This window comes from Chiloscyllium punctatum, chromosome 46, assembly GCF_047496795.1.
Source record: "Chiloscyllium punctatum isolate Juve2018m chromosome 46, sChiPun1.3, whole genome shotgun sequence".
Lineage (NCBI taxonomy): Eukaryota > Metazoa > Chordata > Chondrichthyes > Orectolobiformes > Hemiscylliidae > Chiloscyllium > Chiloscyllium punctatum.
Window position 1 is genome coordinate 17,197,573 of NC_092784.1, and position 20,440 is coordinate 17,218,012.

Genomic DNA, 20,440 nt, shown 5'->3' on the forward strand with positions numbered 1-20,440 from the left:
CTGAGAAAATAGACTCAGCTGACCAATGATTTTTGTCTGGATTGACGGGCTATCATTATCTGCTGCGAAATTGATATTGTAGACGGGCACATCCCAGCAGCTGTGCGAGTCGGAGAGGGATCATGGAACCCTTTTCACGTGACTTTTCACCTGTTGTCATGCAGGAGCAGAATTGGAGTTGCAAGAAAAGGTGTTCCCCGCTGGCTGGTAGTGTGGCCGAGCGGTCTAAGTCGCTGGATTTAGGCTCCAGTCGCGACAGAGGCGTGGGTTCGAATCCCACCGCTGCAATTTCTGCTGATCAACTCCAACCACGCCGCTTCCTGCAGAGTTGTTTCGACCCCTGCTGCAGTTCGGTTTTAAACAGAAGCCAAATAGGTTTGCTTCCCGGGCAATGAACAGTGGTGTGGGAAAGTGCCGATTTTTCCAACGTGTCTGTGCTGTCATGATCGTGTTCGCCTCTCGCGCGGAAAAATCGCAAGCAGCTCTACTCTTGCTTTATGTTCCAGACAAGTTGTCTTTTTACTGGAACCGAATGGAGACTGTTATTTCATCGCTGTTGTGAAACAAAGTCCTACGGTGAATCGACTCGTGGTTATTTGGTTTTCTGGCCAATGAGAAAATCCTTCCAATGAATTTCGACGTCATATGGTATTGAATTTCTCCCACTTCCTTCATTTCCGTCCTGGGTACATCGGAAGGGAAAGGTAATCTAATCGAGACTGTGATTGGTGAAATTCATTTTTTATGACCCATTCTTATAATATTCTTTCTTTCTCTCTTTTCGGCATTGTCTGGGAAGTGGTGGTGCACTCAGGCTCCAGTATGTTTGAAAGAGTAGTTTGGAATTGCCCTGTTGTTAATTGTGAGATTACTTTATGGCTCATGCCCCCGGACTGTCTCACATTTAGCATTCATGCTCGCTGTGTCTGAGAATGCATTTGGTTTGCCAGTTTTGTTTGTGTTCTGTGTTAAATGCTTTCTGTTGTGCGATTCTCTCAATACATTACGAATTAACAGGTTTTGTGAGGTAACTTCCAGCGGCAAGAATCCTCAACTGAGAATCTGGGAAAATTTCCCAGAGTATGGTCAGTCGGAGCAAAAGTAAGGAAATCGTTCGTTTCTGCAGTGGTTCACAATGCTACCTTTCCCGTGAGCAGTCGAAATGATTGTGCCACAGACTGCTTTTCATTTGGTTTTCTTTAAGTCACTGACGAGCAGGAAAATGTAAACGGGGAGGGCGAGTGGGGAAGGGAGGCAGTTGCAGCTCTGGTGAAATTCCTTTTTTGTGATTCACTCAGCAACCAGAGACGTGAAGGTGACTCAAGCGTGAGAGCTCTTCACATCGTGAACAAAAAGCAATCAAGGGCAGTTAGCACCTCTTCCGGAGTGGGGGTGGGGTGACTTCTGTTACTATGTTCAGAAACTACCTTTTAGATTGAGGTGAAGAGAAACTGCATTTCTAAAACGCACCATGGAATTTAGCAAAATTTATTGAGTCGCTTATCTTCGATTCCCACACAGGTTTCCAACTCAGTTGGTATCCATGTGTGAAGATCTCTGCAGCGAATTGCACGGTGAAGGCAAAAAGGCAAGAAAAGTGGCATCTCGAACTGGCTCCGAGGTCAGAGCATCCTTACAATGTGATCTGTCGTTCTCGGATTGTAGTGCTACCTCCGGTTTTAGGGTGGAGAACATTCTTTGGGACTCGTATTCTGCAAAACAGGCACAGTGACTGAAACTATGCTGCGCGGTATGATGTGGAACACGGCCTACTCAGCTTTGTGCATCTTCCCTGTAGACCGGTGTGCTTCATATTCCGTGTAAACGTGAAAGTTGTCCTGTTTTGAGCAATGGGTGAAATCATTTAGCAATGCAAGAATCGAAATTGCAGTAATGTCAAATAGCTCATGATAATTTGACCAAATGATAACCGATCATATATTCTGACGCTCTCACAGATACATTTGTAGCTGAAAAGAGTCTGAGAAAATAGACTCAGCTGACCAATGATTTTTGTCTGGATTGACGGGCTATCATTATCTGCTGCGAAATTGATATTGTAGACGGGCACATCCCAGCAGCTGTGCGAGTCGGAGAGGGATCATGGAACCCTTTTCACGTGACTTTGCACCTGTTGTCATGCAGGAGCAGAATTGGAGTTGCAAGAAAGGTGTTCCGCCGCTGGCTGGTAGTGTGGCCGAGCGGTCTAAGGCGCTGGATTTAGGCTCCAGTCTCGACAGAGGCGAGGGTTCGAATCCCACCGCTGCCATTTCTGCTGATCAACTCCAACCACGCCGCTTCCTGCAGAGTTGTTTCGACCCCTGCTGCAGTTCGGTTTTAAACAGAAGCCAAATAGGTTTGCTTCCCGGGCAATGAAAGTGCCGATTTTTCCAACGTGTCTGTGCTGTCATGATCGTGTTCGCCTCTCGCGCGGAAAAATCGCAAGCAGCTCTACTCTTGCTTTATGTTCCAGACAAGTTGTCTTTTTACTGGAACCGAATGGAGACTGTTATTTCATCGCTGTTGTGAAACAAAGTCCTACGGTGAATCGACTCGTGGTTATTTGGTTTTCTGGCCAATGAGAAAATCCTTCCAATGAATTTCGACGTCATATGGTATTGAATTTCTCCCACTTCCTTCATTTCCGTCCTGGGTACATCGGAAGGGAAAGGTAATCTAATCGAGACTGTGATTGGTGAAATTCATTTTTTATGACCCATTCTTATAATATTCTTTCTTTCTCTCTTTTCGGCATTGTCTGGGAAGTGGTGGTGCACTCAGGCTCCAGTATGTTTGAAAGAGTAGTTTGGAATTGCCCTGTTGTTAATTGTGAGATTACTTTATGGCTCATGCCCCCGGACTGTCTCACATTTAGCATTCATGCTCGCTGTGTCTGAGAATGCATTTGGTTTGCCAGTTTTGTTTGTGTTCCGTGTTAAATGCTTTCTGTTGTGCGATTCTCTCAATACATTACGAATTAACAGGTTTTGAGAGGTAACTTCCAGCGGCAAGAATCCTCAACTGAGAATCTGGGAAAATTTCCCAGAGTATGGTCAGTCGGAGCAAAAGTAAGGAAATCGTTCGTTTCTGCAGTGGTTCACAATGCTACCTTTCCCGTGAGCAGTCGAAATGATTGTGCCACAGACTGCTTTTCATTTGGTTTTCTTTAAGTCACTGACGAGCAGGAAAATGTAAACGGGGAGGGCGAGTGGGGAAGGGAGGCAGTTGCAGCTCTGGTGAAATTCCTTTTTTGTGATTCACTCAGCAACCAGAGACGTGAAGGTGACTCAAGCGTGAGAGCTCTTCACATCGTGAACAAAAAGCAATCAAGGGCAGTTAGCACCTCTTCCGGAGTGGGGGTGGGGTGAGGTAATTACCTTTTGACTTCTGTTACTATGTTCAGAAACTGCCTTTTAGATTGAGGTGAAGAGAAACTGCATTTCTAAAACGCACCATGTAATTTAGCAAAATTTATTGAGTCGCTTATCTTCGATTCCCACACAGGTTTCCAACTCAGTTGGTATCCATGTGTGAAGATCTCTGCAGCGAATTGCACGGTGAAGGCAAAAAGGCAAGAAAAGTGGCATCTCGAACTGGCTCCGAGGTCAGAGCATCCTTACAATGTGATCTGTCGTTCTCGGATTGTAGTGCTACCTCCGGTTTTAGGGTGGAGAACATTCTTTGGGACTCGTATTCTGCAAAACAGGCACAGTGACTGAAACTATGCTGCGCGGTATGATGTGGAACACGGCCTACTCAGCTTTGTGCATCTTCCCTGTAGACCGGTGTGCTTCATATTCCTTGTAAACGTGAAAGTTGTCCTGTTTTGAGCAATGGGTGAAATCATTTAGCAATGCAAGAATCGAAATTGCAGTAATGTCAAATAGCTCATGATAATTTGACCAAATGATAACCGATCATATATTCTGACGCTCTCACAGATACATTTGTAGCTGAAAAGAGTCTGAGAAAATAGACTCAGCTTACCAATGATTTTTGTCTGGATTGACGGGCTATCATTATCTGCTGCGAAATTGATATTGTAGACGGGCACATCCCAGCAGCTGTGCGAGTCGGAGAGGGATCATGGAACCCTTTTCACGTGACTTTGCACCTGTTGTCATGCAGGAGCAGAATTGGAGTTGCAAGAAAAGGTGTTCCGCCGCCGGCTGGTAGTGTGGCCGAGCGGTCTAAGGCGCTGGATTTAAGCTCCAGTCTCGTCAGAGGCGTGGGTTCGAATTTCACCGCTGCCATTTCTGCTGATCAACTCCAACCACGCCGCTTCCTGTACAGTTGTTTCGACCCCTGCTGCAGTTCGGTTTTAAACAGAAGCCAAATAGGCTTGCTTCCCGGGCAATGAACAGTGGTGTGGGAAAGTGCCGATTTTTCCAACGTGTCTGTGCTGTCATGATCGTGTTCGCCTCTCGCGCGGAAAAATCGCAAGCAGCTCGACTCTTGCTTTATGTTCCAGACAAGTTGTCTTTTTACTGGAACCGAATGGAGACTGTTATTTCATCGCTGTTGTGAAACAAAGTCCTACGGTGACTCGACTCGTGGTTATTTGGTTTTCTGGCCAATGAGAAAATCCTTCCAATGAATTTCGACGTCATATGGTATTGAATTTCTCCCACTTCCTTCATTTCCGTCCTGGGTACATCGGAAGGGAAAGGTAATCTAATCGAGACTGTGATTGGTGAAATTCATTTTTTATGACCCATTCTTATAATATTCTTTCTTTCTCTCTTTTCGGCATTGTCTGGGAAGTGGTGGTGCACTCAGGCTCCAGTATGTTTGAAAGAGTAGTTTGGAATTGCCCTGTTGTTAATTGTGAGATTACTTTATGGCTCATGCCCCCGGACTGTCTCACATTTAGCATTCATGCTCGCTGTGTCTGAGAATGCATTTGGTTTGCCAGTTTTGTTTGTGTTCCGTGTTAAATGCTTTCTGTTGTGCGATTCTCTCAATACATTACGAATTAACAGGGTTCGTGAGGTAACTTCCAGCGGCAAGAATCCTCAACTGAGAATCTGGGAAAATTTCCCAGAGTATGGTCAGTCGGAGCAAAAGTAAGGAAATCGTTCGTTTCTGCAGTGGTTCACAATGCTACCTTTCCCGTGAGCAGTCGAAATGATTGTGCCACAGACTGCTTTTCATTTGGTTTTCTTTAAGTCACTGACGAGCAGGAAAATGTAAACGGGGAGGGCGAGTGGGGAAGGGAGGCAGTTGCAGCTCTGGTGAAATTCCTTTTTTGTGATTCACTCAGCAACCAGAGACGTGAAGGTGACTCAAGCGTGAGAGCTCTTCACATCGTGAACAAAAAGCAATCAAGGGCAGTTAGCACCTCTTCCGGAGTGGGGGTGGGGTGAGGTAATTACCTTTTGACTTCTGTTACTATGTTCAGAAACTGCCTTTTAGATTGAGGTGAAGAGAAACTGCATTTCTAAAACGCACCATGGAATTTAGCAAAATTTATTGAGTCGCTTATCTTCGATTCCCACACAGGTTTCCAACTCAGTTGGTATCCATGTGTGAAGATCTCTGCAGCGAATTGCACGGTGAAGGCAAAAAGGCAAGAAAAGTGGCATCTCGAACTGGCTCCGAGGTCAGAGCATCCTTACAATGTGATCTGTCGTTCTCGGATTGTAGTGCTAAATCCGGTTTTAGGGTGGAGAACATTCTTTGGGACTCGTATTCTGCAAAACAGGCACAGTGACTGAAACTATGCTGCGCGGTATGATGTGGAACACGGCCTACTCAGCTTTGTGCATCTTCCCTGTAGACCGGTGTGCTTCATATTCCGTGTAAACGTGAAAGTTGTCCTGTTTTGAGCAATGGGTGAAATCATTTAGCAATGCAAGAATCGAAATTGCAGTAATGTCAAATAGCTCATGATAATTTGACCAAATGATAACCGATCATATATTCTGACGCTCTCACAGATACATTTGTAGCTGAAAAGAGTCTGAGAAAATAGACTCAGCTGACCAATGATTTTTGTCTGGATTGACGGGCTATCATTATCTGCTGCGAAATTGATATTGTAGACGGGCACATCCCAGCAGCTGTGCGAGTCGGAGAGGGATCATGGAACCCTTTTCACGTGACTTTGCACCTGTTGTCATGCAGGAGCAGAATTGGAGTTGCAAGAAAGGTGTGCCGCCGCTGGCTGGTAGTGTGGCCGAGCGGTCTAAGGCGCTGGATTTAGGCTCCAGTCTCGACAGAGGCGTCGGTTCGAATCCCACCGCTGCCATTTCTGCTGATCAACTCCAACCACGCCGCTTCCTGCAGAGTTGTTTCGACCCCTGCTGCAGTTCGGTTTTAAACAGAAGCCAAATAGGTTTGCTTCCCGGGCAATGAAAGTGCCGATTTTTCCAACGTGTCTGTGCTGTCATGATCGTGTTCGCCTCTCGCGCGGAAAAATCGCAAGCAGCTCTACTCTTGCTTTATGTTCCAGACAAGTTGTCTTTTTACTGGAACCGAATGGAGACTGTTATTTCATCGCTGTTGTGAAACAAAGTCCTACGGTGACTCGACTCGTGGTTATTTGGTTTTCTGGCCAATGAGAAAATCCTTCCAATGAATTTCGACGTCATATGGTATTGAATTTCTCCCACTTCCTTCATTTCCGTCCTGGGTACATCGGAAGGGAAAGGTAATCTAATCGAGACTGTGATTGGTGAAATTCATTTTTTATGACCCATTCTTATAATATTCTTTCTTTCTCTCTTTTCGGCATTGTCTGGGAAGTGGTGGTGCACTCAGGCTCCAGTATGTTTGAAAGAGTAGTTTGGAATTGCCCTGTTGTTAATTGTGAGATTACTTTATGGCTCATGCCCCCGGACTGTCTCACATTTAGCATTCATGCTCGCTGTGTCTGAGAATGCATTTGGTTTGCCAGTTTTGTTTGTGTTCCGTGTTAAATGCTTTCTGTTGTGCGATTCTCTCAATACATTACGAATTAACAGGTTTTGAGAGGTAACTTCCAGCGGCAAGAATCCTCAACTGAGAATCTGGGAAAATTTCCCAGAGTATGGTCAGTCGGAGCAAAAGTAAGGAAATCGTTCGTTTCTGCAGTGGTTCACAATGCTACCTTTCCCGTGAGCAGTCGAAATGATTGTGCCACAGACTGCTTTTCATTTGGTTTTCTTTAAGTCACTGACGAGCAGGAAAATGTAAACGGGGAGGGCGAGTGGGGAAGGGAGGCAGTTGCAGCTCTGGTGAAATTCCTTTTTTGTGATTCACTCAGCAACCAGAGACGTGAAGGTGACTCAAGCGTGAGAGCTCTTCACATCGTGAACAAAAAGCAATCAAGGGCAGTTAGCACCTCTTCCGGAGTGGGGGTGGGGTGAGGTAATTACCTTTTGACTTCTGTTACTATGTTCAGAAACTGCCTTTTAGATTGAGGTGAAGAGAAACTGCATTTCTAAAACGCACCATGGAATTTAGCAAAATTTATTGAGTCGCTTATCTTCGATTCCCACACAGGTTTCCAACTCAGTTGGTATCCATGTGTGAAGATCTCTGCAGCGAATTGCACGGTGAAGGCAAAAAGGCAAGAAAAGTGGCATCTCGAACTGGCTCCGAGGTCAGAGCATCCTTACAATGTGATCTGTCGTTCTCGGATTGTAGTGCTAAATCCGGTTTTAGGGTGGAGAACATTCTTTGGGACTCGTATTCTGCAAAACAGGCACAGTGACTGAAACTATGCTGCGCGGTATGATGTGGAACACGGCCTACTCAGCTTTGTGCATCTTCCCTGTAGACCGGTGTGCTTCATATTCCGTGTAAACGTGAAAGTTGTCCTGTTTTGAGCAATGGGTGAAATCATTTAGCAATGCAAGAATCGAAATTGCAGTAATGTCAAATAGCTCATGATAATTTGACCAAATGATAACCGATCATATATTCTGACGCTCTCACAGATACATTTGTAGCTGAAAAGAGTCTGAGAAAATAGACTCAGCTGACCAATGATTTTTGTCTGGATTGACGGGCTATCATTATCTGCTGCGAAATTGATATTGTAGACGGGCACATCCCAGCAGCTGTGCGAGTCGGAGAGGGATCATGGAACCCTTTTCACGTGACTTTGCACCTGTTGTCATGCAGGAGCAGAATTGGAGTTGCAAGAAAGGTGTGCCGCCGCTGGCTGGTAGTGTGGCCGAGCGGTCTAAGGCGCTGGATTTAGGCTCCAGTCTCGACAGAGGCGTCGGTTCGAATCCCACCGCTGCCATTTCTGCTGATCAACTCCAACCACGCCGCTTCCTGCAGAGTTGTTTCGACCCCTGCTGCAGTTCGGTTTTAAACAGAAGCCAAATAGGTTTGCTTCCCGGGCAATGAAAGTGCCGATTTTTCCAACGTGTCTGTGCTGTCATGATCGTGTTCGCCTCTCGCGCGGAAAAATCGCAAGCAGCTCTACTCTTGCTTTATGTTCCAGACAAGTTGTCTTTTTACTGGAACCGAATGGAGACTGTTATTTCATCGCTGTTGTGAAACAAAGTCCTACGGTGACTCGACTCGTGGTTATTTGGTTTTCTGGCCAATGAGAAAATCCTTCCAATGAATTTCGACGTCATATGGTATTGAATTTCTCCCACTTCCTTCATTTCCGTCCTGGGTACATCGGAAGGGAAAGGTAATCTAATCGAGACTGTGATTGGTGAAATTCATTTTTTATGACCCATTCTTATAATATTCTTTCTTTCTCTCTTTTCGGCATTGTCTGGGAAGTGGTGGTGCACTCAGGCTCCAGTATGTTTGAAAGAGTAGTTTGGAATTGCCCTGTTGTTAATTGTGAGATTACTTTATGGCTCATGCCCCCGGACTGTCTCACATTTAGCATTCATGCTCGCTGTGTCTGAGAATGCATTTGGTTTGCCAGTTTTGTTTGTGTTCTGTGTTAAATGCTTTCTGTTGTGCGATTCTCTCAATACATTACGAATTAACAGGTTTTGAGAGGTAACTTCCAGCGGCAAGAATCCTCAACTGAGAATCTGGGAAAATTTCCCAGAGTATGGTCAGTCGGAGCAAAAGTAAGGAAATCGTTCGTTTCTGCAGTGGTTCACAATGCTACCTTTCCCGTGAGCAGTCGAAATGATTGTGCCACAGACTGCTTTTCATTTGGTTTTCTTTAAGTCACTGACGAGCAGGAAAATGTAAACGGGGAGGGCGAGTGGGGAAGGGAGGCAGTTGCAGCTCTGGTGAAATTCCTTTTTTGTGATTCACTCAGCAACCAGAGACGTGAAGGTGACTCAAGCGTGAGAGCTCTTCACATCGTGAACAAAAAGCAATCAAGGGCAGTTAGCACCTCTTCCGGAGTGGGGGTGGGGTGAGGTAATTACCTTTTGACTTCTGTTACTATGTTCAGAAACTGCCTTTTAGATTGAGGTGAAGAGAAACTGCATTTCTAAAACGCACCATGGAATTTAGCAAAATTTATTGAGTCGCTTATCTTCGATTCCCACACAGGTTTCCAACTCAGTTGGTATCCATGTGTGAAGATCTCTGCAGCGAATTGCACGGTGAAGGCAAAAAGGCAAGAAAAGTGGCATCTCGAACTGGCTCCGAGGTCAGAGCATCCTTACAATGTGATCTGTCGTTCTCGGATTGTAGTGCTACCTCCGGTTTTAGGGTGGAGACCATTCTTTGGGACTCGTATTCTGCAAAACAGGCACAGTGACTGAAACTATGCTGCGCGGTATGATGTGGAACACGGCCTACTCAGCTTTGTGCATCTTCCCTGTAGACCGGTGTGCTTCATATTCCGTGTAAACGTGAAAGTTGTCCTGTTTTGAGCAATGGGTGAAATCATTTAGCAATGCAAGAATCGAAATTGCAGTAATGTCAAATAGCTCATGATAATTTGACCAAATGATAACCGATCATATATTCTGACGCTCTCACAGATACATTTGTAGCTGAAAAGAGTCTGAGAAAATAGACTCAGCTGACCAATGATTTTTGTCTGGATTGACGGGCTATCATTATCTGCTGCGAAATTGATATTGTAGACGGGCACATCCCAGCAGCTGTGCGAGTCGGAGAGGGATCATGGAACCCTTTTCACGTGACTTTGCACCTGTTGTCATGCAGGAGCAGAATTGGAGTTGCAAGAAAGGTGTTCCGCCGCTGGCTGGTAGTGTGGCCGAGCGGTCTAAGGCGCTGGATTTAGGCTCCAGTCTCGACAGAGGCGTGGGTTCGAATCCCACCGCTGCCATTTCTGCTGATCAACTCCAACCACGCCGCTTCCTGCAGAGTTGTTTCGACCCCTGCTGCAGTTCGGTTTTAAACAGAAGCCAAATAGGTTTGCTTCCCGGGCAATGAAAGTGCCGATTTTTCCAACGTGTCTGTGCTGTCATGATCGTGTTCGCCTCTCGCGCGGAAAAATCGCAAGCAGCTCTACTCTTGCTTTATGTTCCAGACAAGTTGTCTTTTTACTGGAACCGAATGGAGACTGTTATTTCATCGCTGTTGTGAAACAAAGTCCTACGGTGACTCGACTCGTGGTTATTTGGTTTTCTGGCCAATGAGAAAATCCTTCCAATGAATTTCGACGTCATATGGTATTGAATTTCTCCCACTTCCTTCATTTCCGTCCTGGGTACATCGGAAGGGAAAGGTAATCTAATCGAGACTGTGATTGGTGAAATTCATTTTTTATGACCCATTCTTATAATATTCTTTCTTTCTCTCTTTTCGGCATTGTCTGGGAAGTGGTGGTGCACTCACGCTCCAGTATGTTTGAAAGAGTAGTTTGGAATTGCCCTGTTGTTAATTGTGAGATTACTTTATGGCTCATGCCCCCGGACTGTCTCACATTTAGCATTCATGCTCGCTGTGTCTGAGAATGCATTTGGTTTGGCAGTTTTGTTTGTGTTCCGTGTTAAATGCTTTCTGTTGTGCGATTCTCTCAATACATTACGAATTAACAGGGTTCGTGAGGTAACTTCCAGCGGCAAGAATCCTCAACTGAGAATCTGGGAAAATTTCCCAGAGTATGGTCAGTCGGAGCAAAAGTAAGGAAATCGTTCGTTTCTGCAGTGGTTCACAATGCTACCTTTCCCGTGAGCAGTCGAAATGATTGTGCCACAGACTGCTTTTCATTTGGTTTTCTTTAAATCACTGACGAGCAGGAAAATGTAAACGGGGAGGGCGAGTGGGGAAGGGAGGCAGTTGCAGCTCTGGTGAAATTCCTTTTTTGTGATTCACTCAGCAACCAGAGACGTGAAGGTGACTCAAGCGTGAGAGCTCTTCACATCGTGAACAAAAAGCAATCAAGGGCAGTTAGCACCTCTTCCGGAGTGGGGGTGGGGTGAGGTAATTACCTTTTGACTTCTGTTACTATGTTCAGAAACTGCCTTTTAGATTGAGGTGAAGAGAAACTGCATTTCTAAAACGCACCATGGAATTTAGCAAAATTTATTGAGTCGCTTATCTTCGATTCCCACACAGGTTTCCAACTCAGTTGGTATCCATGTGTGAAGATCTCTGCAGCGAATTGCACGGTGAAGGCAAAAAGGCAAGAAAAGTGGCATCTCGAACTGGCTCCGAGGTCAGAGCATCCTTACAATGTGATCTGTCGTTCTCGGATTGTAGTGCTACCTCCGGTTTTAGGGTGGAGAACATTCTTTGGGACTCGTATTCTGCAAAACAGGCACAGTGACTGAAACTATGCTGCGCGGTATGATGTGGAACACGGCCTACTCAGCTTTGTGCATCTTCCCTGTAGACCGGTGTGCTTCATATTCCGTGTAAACGTGAAAGTTGTCCTGTTTTGAGCAATGGGTGAAATCATTTAGCAATGCAAGAATCGAAATTGCAGTAATGTCAAATAGCTCATGATAATTTGACCAAATGATAACCGATCATATATTCTGACGCTCTCACAGATACATTTGTAGCTGAAAAGAGTCTGAGAAAATAGACTCAGCTGACCAATGATTTTTGTCTGGATTGACGGGCTATCATTATCTGCTGCGAAATTGATATTGTAGACGGGCACATCCCAGCAGCTGTGCGAGTCGGAGAGGGATCATGGAACCCTTTTCACGTGACTTTGCACCTGTTGTCATGCAGGAGCAGAATTGGAGTTGCAAGAAAGGTGTTCCGCCGCTGGCTGGTAGTGTGGCCGAGCGGTCTAAGGCGCTGGATTTAGGCTCCAGTCTCGACAGAGGCGTGGGTTCGAATCCCACCGCTGCCATTTCTGCTGATCAACTCCAACCACGCCGTTTCCTGCAGAGTTGTTTCGACCCCTGCTGCAGTTCGGTTTTAAACAGAAGCCAAATAGGTTTGCTTCCCGGGCAATGAACACTGGTGTGGGAAAGTGCCGATTTTTCCAACGTGTCTGTGCTGTCATGATCGTGTTCGCCTCTCGCGCGGAAAAATCGCAAGCAGCTCTACTCTTGCTTTATGTTCCAGACAAGTTGTCTTTTTACTGGAACCGAATGGAGACTGTTATTTCATCGCTGTTGTGAAACAAAGTCCTACGGTGACTCGACTCGTGGTTATTTGGTTTTCTGGCCAATGAGAAAATCCTTCCAATGAATTTCGACGTCATATGGTATTGAATTTCTCCCACTTCCTTCATTTCCGTCCTGGGTACATCGGAAGGGAAAGGTAATCTAATCGAGACTGTGATTGGTGAAATTCATTTTTTATGACCCATTCTTATAATATTCTTTCTTTCTCTCTTTTCGGCATTGTCTGGGAAGTGGTGGTGCACTCAGGCTCCAGTATGTTTGAAAGAGTAGTTTGGAATTGCCCTGTTGTTAATTGTGAGATTACTTTATGGCTCATGCCCCCGGACTGTCTCACATTTAGCATTCATGCTCGCTGTGTCTGAGAATGCATTTGGTTTGCCAGTTTTGTTTGTGTTCCGTGTTAAATGCTTTCTGTTGTGCGATTCTCTCAATACATTACGAATTAACAGGGTTTGAGAGGTAACTTCCAGCGGCAAGAATCCTCAACTGAGAATCTGGGAAAATTTCCCAGAGTATGGTCAGTCGGAGCAAAAGTAAGGAAATCGTTCGTTTCTGCAGTGGTTCACAATGTTACCTTTCCCGTGAGCAGTCGAAATGATTGTGCCACAGACTGCTTTTCATTTGGTTTTCTTTAAGTCACTGACGAGCAGGAAAATGTAAACGGGGAGGGCGAGTGGGGAAGGGAGGCAGTTGCAGCTCTGGTGAAATTCCTTTTTTGTGATTCACTCAGCAACCAGAGACGTGAAGGTGACTCAAGCGTGAGAGCTCTTCACATCGTGAACAAAAAGCAATCAAGGGCAGTTAGCACCTCTTCCGGAGTGGGGGTGGGGTGAGGTAATTACCTTTTGACTTCTGTTACTATGTTCAGAAACTGCCTTTTAGATTGAGGTGAAGAGAAACTGCATTTCTAAAACGCACCATGGAATTTAGCAAAATTTATTGAGTCGCTTATCTTCGATTCCCACACAGGTTTCCAACTCAGTTGGTATCCATGTGTGAAGATCTCTGCAGCGAATTGCACGGTGAAGGCAAAAAGGCAAGAAAAGTGGCATCTCGAACTGGCTCCGAGGTCAGAGCATCCTTACAATGTGATCTGTCGTTCTCGGATTGTAGTGCTACCTCCGGTTTTAGGGTGGAGAACATTCTTTGGGACTCGTATTCTGCAAAACAGGCACAGTGACTGAAACTATGCTGCGCGGTATGATGTGGAACACGGCCTACTCAGCTTTGTGCATCTTCCCTGTAGACCGGTGTGCTTCATATTCCGTGTAAACGTGAAAGTTGTCCTGTTTTGAGCAATGGGTGAAATCATTTAGCAATGCAAGAATCGAAATTGCAGTAATGTCAAATAGCTCATGATAATTTGACCAAATGATAACCGATCATATATTCTGACGCTCTCACAGATACATTTGTAGCTGAAAAGAGTCTGAGAAAATAGACTCAGCTGACCAATGATTTTTGTCTGGATTGACGGGCTATCATTATCTGCTGCGAAATTGATATTGTAGACGGGCACATCCCAGCAGCTGTGCGAGTCGGAGAGGGATCATGGAACCCTTTTCACGTGACTTTGCACCTGTTGTCATGCAGGAGCAGAATTGGAGTTGCAAGAAAGGTGTGCCGCCGCTGGCTGGTAGTGTGGCCGAGCGGTCTAAGGCGCTGGATTTAGGCTCCAGTCTCGACAGAGGCGTGGGTTCGAATCCCACCGCTGCCATTTCTGCTGATCAACTCCAACCACGCCGCTTCCTGCAGAGTTGTTTCGACCCCTGCTGCAGTTCGGTTTTAAACAGAAGCCAAATAGGTTTGCTTCCCGGGCAATGAAAGTGCCGATTTTTCCAACGTGTCTGTGCTGTCATGATCGTGTTCGCCTCTCGCGCGGAAAAATCGCAAGCAGCTCTACTCTTGCTTTATGTTCCAGACAAGTTGTCTTTTTACTGGAACCGAATGGAGACTGTTATTTCATCGCTGTTGTGAAACAAAGTCCTACGGTGACTCGACTCGTGGTTATTTGGTTTTCTGGCCAATGAGAAAATCCTTCCAATGAATTTCGACGTCATATGGTATTGAATTTCTCCCACTTCCTTCATTTCCGTCCTGGGTACATCGGAAGGGAAAGGTAATCTAATCGAGACTGTGATTGGTGAAATTCATTTTTTATGACCCATTCTTATAATATTCTTTCTTTCTCTCTTTTCGGCATTGTCTGGGAAGTGGTGGTGCACTCAGGCTCCAGTATGTTTGAAAGAGTAGTTTGGAATTGCCCTGTTGTTAATTGTGAGATTACTTTATGGCTCATGCCCCCGGACTGTCTCACATTTAGCATTCATGCTCGCTGTGTCTGAGAATGCATTTGGTTTGCCAGTTTTGTTTGTGTTCCGTGTTAAATGCTTTCTGTTGTGCGATTCTCTCAATACATTACGAATTAACAGGGTTTGAGAGGTAACTTCCAGCGGCAAGAATCCTCAACTGAGAATCTGGGAAAATTTCCCAGAGTATGGTCAGTCGGAGCAAAAGTAAGGAAATCGTTCGTTTCTGCAGTGGTTCACAATGTTACCTTTCCCGTGAGCAGTCGAAATGATTGTGCCACAGACTGCTTTTCATTTGGTTTTCTTTAAGTCACTGACGAGCAGGAAAATGTAAACGGGGAGGGCGAGTGGGGAAGGGAGGCAGTTGCAGCTCTGGTGAAATTCCTTTTTTGTGATTCACTCAGCAACCAGAGACGTGAAGGTGACTCAAGCGTGAGAGCTCTTCACATCGTGAACAAAAAGCAATCAAGGGCAGTTAGCACCTCTTCCGGAGTGGGGGTGGGGTGAGGTAATTACCTTTTGACTTCTGTTACTATGTTCAGAAACTGCCTTTTAGATTGAGGTGAAGAGAAACTGCATTTCTAAAACGCACCATGGAATTTAGCAAAATTTATTGAGTCGCTTATCTTCGATTCCCACACAGGTTTCCAACTCAGTTGGTATCCATGTGTGAAGATCTCTGCAGCGAATTGCACGGTGAAGGCAAAAAGGCAAGAAAAGTGGCATCTCGAACTGGCTCCGAGGTCAGAGCATCCTTACAATGTGATCTGTCGTTCTCGGATTGTAGTGCTACCTCCGGTTTTAGGGTGGAGAACATTCTTTGGGACTCGTATTCTGCAAAACAGGCACAGTGACTGAAACTATGCTGCGCGGTATGATGTGGAACACGGCCTACTCAGCTTTGTGCATCTTCCCTGTAGACCGGTGTGCTTCATATTCCGTGTAAACGTGAAAGTTGTCCTGTTTTGAGCAATGGGTGAAATCATTTAGCAATGCAAGAATCGAAATTGCAGTAATGTCAAATAGCTCATGATAATTTGACCAAATGATAACCGATCATATATTCTGACGCTCTCACAGATACATTTGTAGCTGAAAAGAGTCTGAGAAAATAGACTCAGCTGACCAATGATTTTTGTCTGGATTGACGGGCTATCATTATCTGCTGCGAAATTGATATTGTAGACGGGCACATCCCAGCAGCTGTGCGAGTCGGAGAGGGATCATGGAACCCTTTTCACGTGACTTTGCACCTGTTGTCATGCAGGAGCAGAATTGGAGTTGCAAGAAAGGTGTGCCGCCGCTGGCTGGTAGTGTGGCCGAGCGGTCTAAGGCGCTGGATTTAGGCTCCAGTCTCGACAGAGGCGTGGGTTCGAATCCCACCGCTGCCATTTCTGCTGATCAACTCCAACCACGCCGCTTCCTGCAGAGTTGTTTCGACCCCTGCTGCAGTTCGGTTTTAAACAGAAGCCAAATAGGTTTGCTTCCCGGGCAATGAAAGTGCCGATTTTTCCAACGTGTCTGTGCTGTCATGATCGTGTTCGCCTCTCGCGCGGAAAAATCGCAAGCAGCTCTACTCTTGCTTTATGTTCCAGACAAGTTGTCTTTTTACTGGAACCGAATGGAGACTGTTATTTCATCGCTGTTGTGAAACAAAGTCCTACGGTGACTCGACTCTTGGTTATTTGGTTTTCTGGCCAATGAGAAAATCCTTCCAATGAATTTCGACGTCATATGGTATTGAATTTCTCCCACTTCCTTCATTTCCGTCCTGGGTACATCGGAAGGGAAAGGTAATCTAATCGAGACTGTGATTGGTGAAATTCATTTTTTATGACCCATTCTTATAATATTCTTTCTTTCTCTCTTTTCGGCATTGTCTGGGAAGTGGTGGTGCACTCAGGCTCCAGTATGTTTGAAAGAGTAGTTTGGAATTGCCCTGTTGTTAATTGTGAGATTACTTTATGGCTCATGCCCCCGGACTGTCTCACATTTAGCATTCATGCTCGCTGTGTCTGAGAATGCATTTGGTTTGCCAGTTTTGTTTGTGTTCCGTGTTAAATGCTTTCTGTTGTGCGATTCTCTCAATACATTACGAATTAACAGGTTTTGAGAGGTAACTTCCAGCGGCAAGAATCCTCAACTGAGAATCTGGAAAAATTTCCCAGAGTATGGTCAGTCGGAGCAAAAGTAAGGAAATCGTTCGTTTCTGCAGTGGTTCACAATGCTACCTTTCCCGTGAGCAGTCGAAATGATTGTGCCACAGACTGCTTTTCATTTGGTTTTCTTTAAGTCACTGACGAGCAGGAAAATGTAAACGGGGAGGGCGAGTGGGGAAGGGAGGCAGTTGCAGCTCTGGTGAAATTCCTTTTTTGTGATTCACTCAGCAACCAGAGACGTGAAGGTGACTCAAGCGTGAGAGCTCTTCACATCGTGAACAAAAAGCAATCAAGGGCAGTTAGCACCTCTTCCGGAGTGGGGGTGGGGTGAGGTAATTACCTTTTGACTTCTGTTACTATGTTCAGAAACTGCCTTTTAGATTGAGGTGAAGAGAAACTGCATTTCTAAAACGCACCATGGAATTTAGCAAAATTTATTGAGTCGCTTATCTTCGATTCCCACACAGGTTTCCAACTCAGTTGGTATCCATGTGTGAAGATCTCTGCAGCGAATTGCACGGTGAAGGCAAAAAGGCAAGAAAAGTGGCATCTCGAACTGGCTCCGAGGTCAGAGCATCCTTACAATGTGATCTGTCGTTCTCGGATTGTAGTGCTACCTCCGGTTTTAGGGTGGAGACCATTCTTTGGGACTCGTATTCTGCAAAACAGGCACAGTGACTGAAACTATGCTGCGCGGTATGATGTGGAACACGGCCTACTCAGCTTTGTGCATCTTCCCTGTAGACCGGTGTGCTTCATATTCCGTGTAAACGTGAAAGTTGTCCTGTTTTGAGCAATGGGTGAAATCATTTAGCAATGCAAGAATCGAAATTGCAGTAATGTCAAATAGCTCATGATAATTTGACCAAATGATAACCGATCATATATTCTGACGCTCTCACAGATACATTTGTAGCTGAAAAGAGTCTGAGAAAATAGACTCAGCTGACCAATGATTTTTGTCTGGATTGACGGGCTATCATTATCTGCTGCGAAATTGATATTGTAGACGGGCACATCCCAGCAGCTGTGCGAGTCGGAGAGGGATCATGGAACCCTTTTCACGTGACTTTGCACCTGTTGTCATGCAGGAGCAGAATTGGAGTTGCAAGAAAGGTGTGCCGCCGCTGGCTGGTAGTGTGGCCGAGCGGTCTAAGGCGCTGGATTTAGGCTCCAGTCTCGACAGAGGCGTGGGTTCGAATCCCACCGCTGCCATTTCTGCTGATCAACTCCAACCACGCCGCTTCCTGCAGAGTTGTTTCGACCCCTGCTGCAGTTCGGTTTTAAACAGAAGCCAAATAGGTTTGCTTCCCGGGCAATGAAAGTGCCGATTTTTCCAACGTGTCTGTGCTGTCATGATCGTGTTCGCCTCTCGCGCGGAAAAATCGCAAGCAGCTCTACTCTTGCTTTATGTTCCAGACAAGTTGTCTTTTTACTGGAACCGAATGGAGACTGTTATTTCATCGCTGTTGTGAAACAAAGTCCTACGGTGACTCGACTCGTGGTTATTTGGTTTTCTGGCCAATGAGAAAATCCTTCCAATGAATTTCGACGTCATATGGTATTGAATTTCTCCCACTTCCTTCATTTCCGTCCTGGGTACATCGGAAGGGAAAGGTAATCTAATCGAGACTGTGATTGGTGAAATTCATTTTTTATGACCCATTCTTATAATATTCTTTCTTTCTCTCTTTTCGGCATTGTCTGGGAAGTGGTGGTGCACTCACGCTCCAGTATGTTTGAAAGAGTAGTTTGGAATTGCCCTGTTGTTAATTGTGAGATTACTTTATGGCTCATGCCCCCGGACTGTCTCACATTTAGCATTCATGCTCGCTGTGTCTGAGAATGCATTTGGTTTGGCAGTTTTGTTTGTGTTCCGTGTTAAATGCTTTCTGTTGTGCGATTCTCTCAATACATTACGAATTAACAGGGTTCGTGAGGTAACTTCCAGCGGCAAGAATCCTCAACTGAGAATCTGGGAAAATTTCCCAGAGTATGGTCAGTCGGAGCAAAAGTAAGGAAATCGTTCGTTTCTGCAGTGGTTCACAATGCTACCTTTCCCGTGAGCAGTCGAAATGATTGTGCCACAGACTGCTTTTCATTTGGTTTTCTTTAAATCACTGACGAGCAGGAAAATGTAAACGGGGAGGGCGAGTGGGGAAGGGAGGCAGTTGCAGCTCTGGTGAAATTCCTTTTTTGTGATTCACTCAGCAACCAGAGACGTGAAGGTGACTCAAGCGTGAGAGCTCTTCACATCGTGAACAAAAAGCAATCAAGGGCAGTTAGCACCTCTTCCGGAGTGGGGGTGGGGTGAGGTAATTACCTTTTGACTTCTGTTACTATGTTCAGAAACTGCCTTTTAGATTGAGGTGAAGAGAAACTGCATTTCTAAAACGCACCATGGAATTTAGCAAAATTTATTGAGTCGCTTATCTTCGATTCCCACACAGGTTTCCAACTCAGTTGGTATCCATGTGTGAAGATCTCTGCAGCGAATTGCACGGTGAAGGCAAAAAGGCAAGAAAAGTGGCATCTCGAACTGGCTCCGAGGTCAGAGCATCCTTACAATGTGATCTGTCGTTCTCGGATTGTAGTGCTACCTCCGGTTTTAGGGTGGAGAACATTCTTTGGGACTCGTATTCTGCAAAACAGGCACAGTGACTGAAACTATGCTGCGCGGTATGATGTGGAACACGGCCTACTCAGCTTTGTGCATCTTCCCTGTAGACCGGTGTGCTTCATATTCCGTGTAAACGTGAAAGTTGTCCTGTTTTGAGCAATGGGTGAAATCATTTAGCAATGCAAGAATCGAAATTGCAGTAATGTCAAATAGCTCATGATAATTTGACCAAATGATAACCGATCATATATTCTGACGCTCTCACAGATACATTTGTAGCTGAAAAGAGTCTGAGAAAATAGACTCAGCTGACCAATGATTTTTGTCTGGATTGACGGGCTATCATTATCTGCTGCGAAATTGATATTGTAGACGGGCACATCCCAGCAGCTGTGCGAGTCGGAGAGGGATCATGGAACCCTTTTCACGTGACTTTGCACCTGTTGTCATGCAGGAGCAGAATTGGAGTTGCAAGAAAGGTGTGCCGCCGCTGGCTGGTAGTGTGGCCGAGCGGTCTAAGGCGCTGGATTTAGGCTCCAGTCTCGACAGAGGCGTGGGTTCGAATCCCACCGCTGCCATTTCTGCTGATCAACTCCAACCACGCCGCTTCCTGCAGAGTTGTTTCGACCCCTGCTGCAGTTCGGTTTTAAACAGAAGCCAAATAGGTTTGCTTCCCGGGCAATGAAAGTGCCGATTTTTCCAACGTGTCTGTGCTGTCATGATCGTGTTCGCCTCTCGCGCGGAAAAATCGCAAGCAGCTCTACTCTTGCTTTATGTTCCAGACAAGTTGTCTTTTTACTGGAACCGAATGGAGACTGTTATTTCATCGCTGTTGTGAAACAAAGTCCTACGGTGACTCGACTCGTGGTTATT

At 45.5% G+C, this 20,440-nt stretch overlaps 10 non-coding genes across 10 annotated transcripts; all 10 read left to right on the plus strand.

Moving 5' to 3' along the window:
• The first annotated feature begins 2,187 nt into the window (after positions 1 to 2,187).
• trnal-uag (transfer RNA leucine (anticodon UAG)) lies at positions 2,188 to 2,269 on the plus strand. The gene has a single exon. It is a non-coding gene; the product is annotated as a tRNA-Leu (tRNA).
• Positions 2,270 to 4,171: 1,902 nt separating this feature from the next.
• Positions 4,172 to 4,253, plus strand: trnal-uaa (transfer RNA leucine (anticodon UAA)). The gene has a single exon. It is a non-coding gene; the product is annotated as a tRNA-Leu (tRNA).
• Positions 4,254 to 6,168: 1,915 nt separating this feature from the next.
• trnal-uag (transfer RNA leucine (anticodon UAG)) lies at positions 6,169 to 6,250 on the plus strand. Its single transcript has one exon. It is a non-coding gene; the product is annotated as a tRNA-Leu (tRNA).
• A 1,901-nt stretch (positions 6,251 to 8,151) lies between these two features.
• trnal-uag (transfer RNA leucine (anticodon UAG)) lies at positions 8,152 to 8,233 on the plus strand. The gene has a single exon. It is a non-coding gene; the product is annotated as a tRNA-Leu (tRNA).
• A 1,901-nt stretch (positions 8,234 to 10,134) lies between these two features.
• trnal-uag (transfer RNA leucine (anticodon UAG)) lies at positions 10,135 to 10,216 on the plus strand. The gene has a single exon. It is a non-coding gene; the product is annotated as a tRNA-Leu (tRNA).
• Positions 10,217 to 12,117: 1,901 nt separating this feature from the next.
• Positions 12,118 to 12,199, plus strand: trnal-uag (transfer RNA leucine (anticodon UAG)). The gene has a single exon. It is a non-coding gene; the product is annotated as a tRNA-Leu (tRNA).
• Positions 12,200 to 14,114: 1,915 nt separating this feature from the next.
• Positions 14,115 to 14,196, plus strand: trnal-uag (transfer RNA leucine (anticodon UAG)). The gene has a single exon. It is a non-coding gene; the product is annotated as a tRNA-Leu (tRNA).
• A 1,901-nt stretch (positions 14,197 to 16,097) lies between these two features.
• Positions 16,098 to 16,179, plus strand: trnal-uag (transfer RNA leucine (anticodon UAG)). The gene has a single exon. It is a non-coding gene; the product is annotated as a tRNA-Leu (tRNA).
• A 1,901-nt stretch (positions 16,180 to 18,080) lies between these two features.
• trnal-uag (transfer RNA leucine (anticodon UAG)) lies at positions 18,081 to 18,162 on the plus strand. Its single transcript has one exon. It is a non-coding gene; the product is annotated as a tRNA-Leu (tRNA).
• A 1,901-nt stretch (positions 18,163 to 20,063) lies between these two features.
• Positions 20,064 to 20,145, plus strand: trnal-uag (transfer RNA leucine (anticodon UAG)). Its single transcript has one exon. It is a non-coding gene; the product is annotated as a tRNA-Leu (tRNA).
• Positions 20,146 to 20,440: the final 295 nt, after the last annotated feature.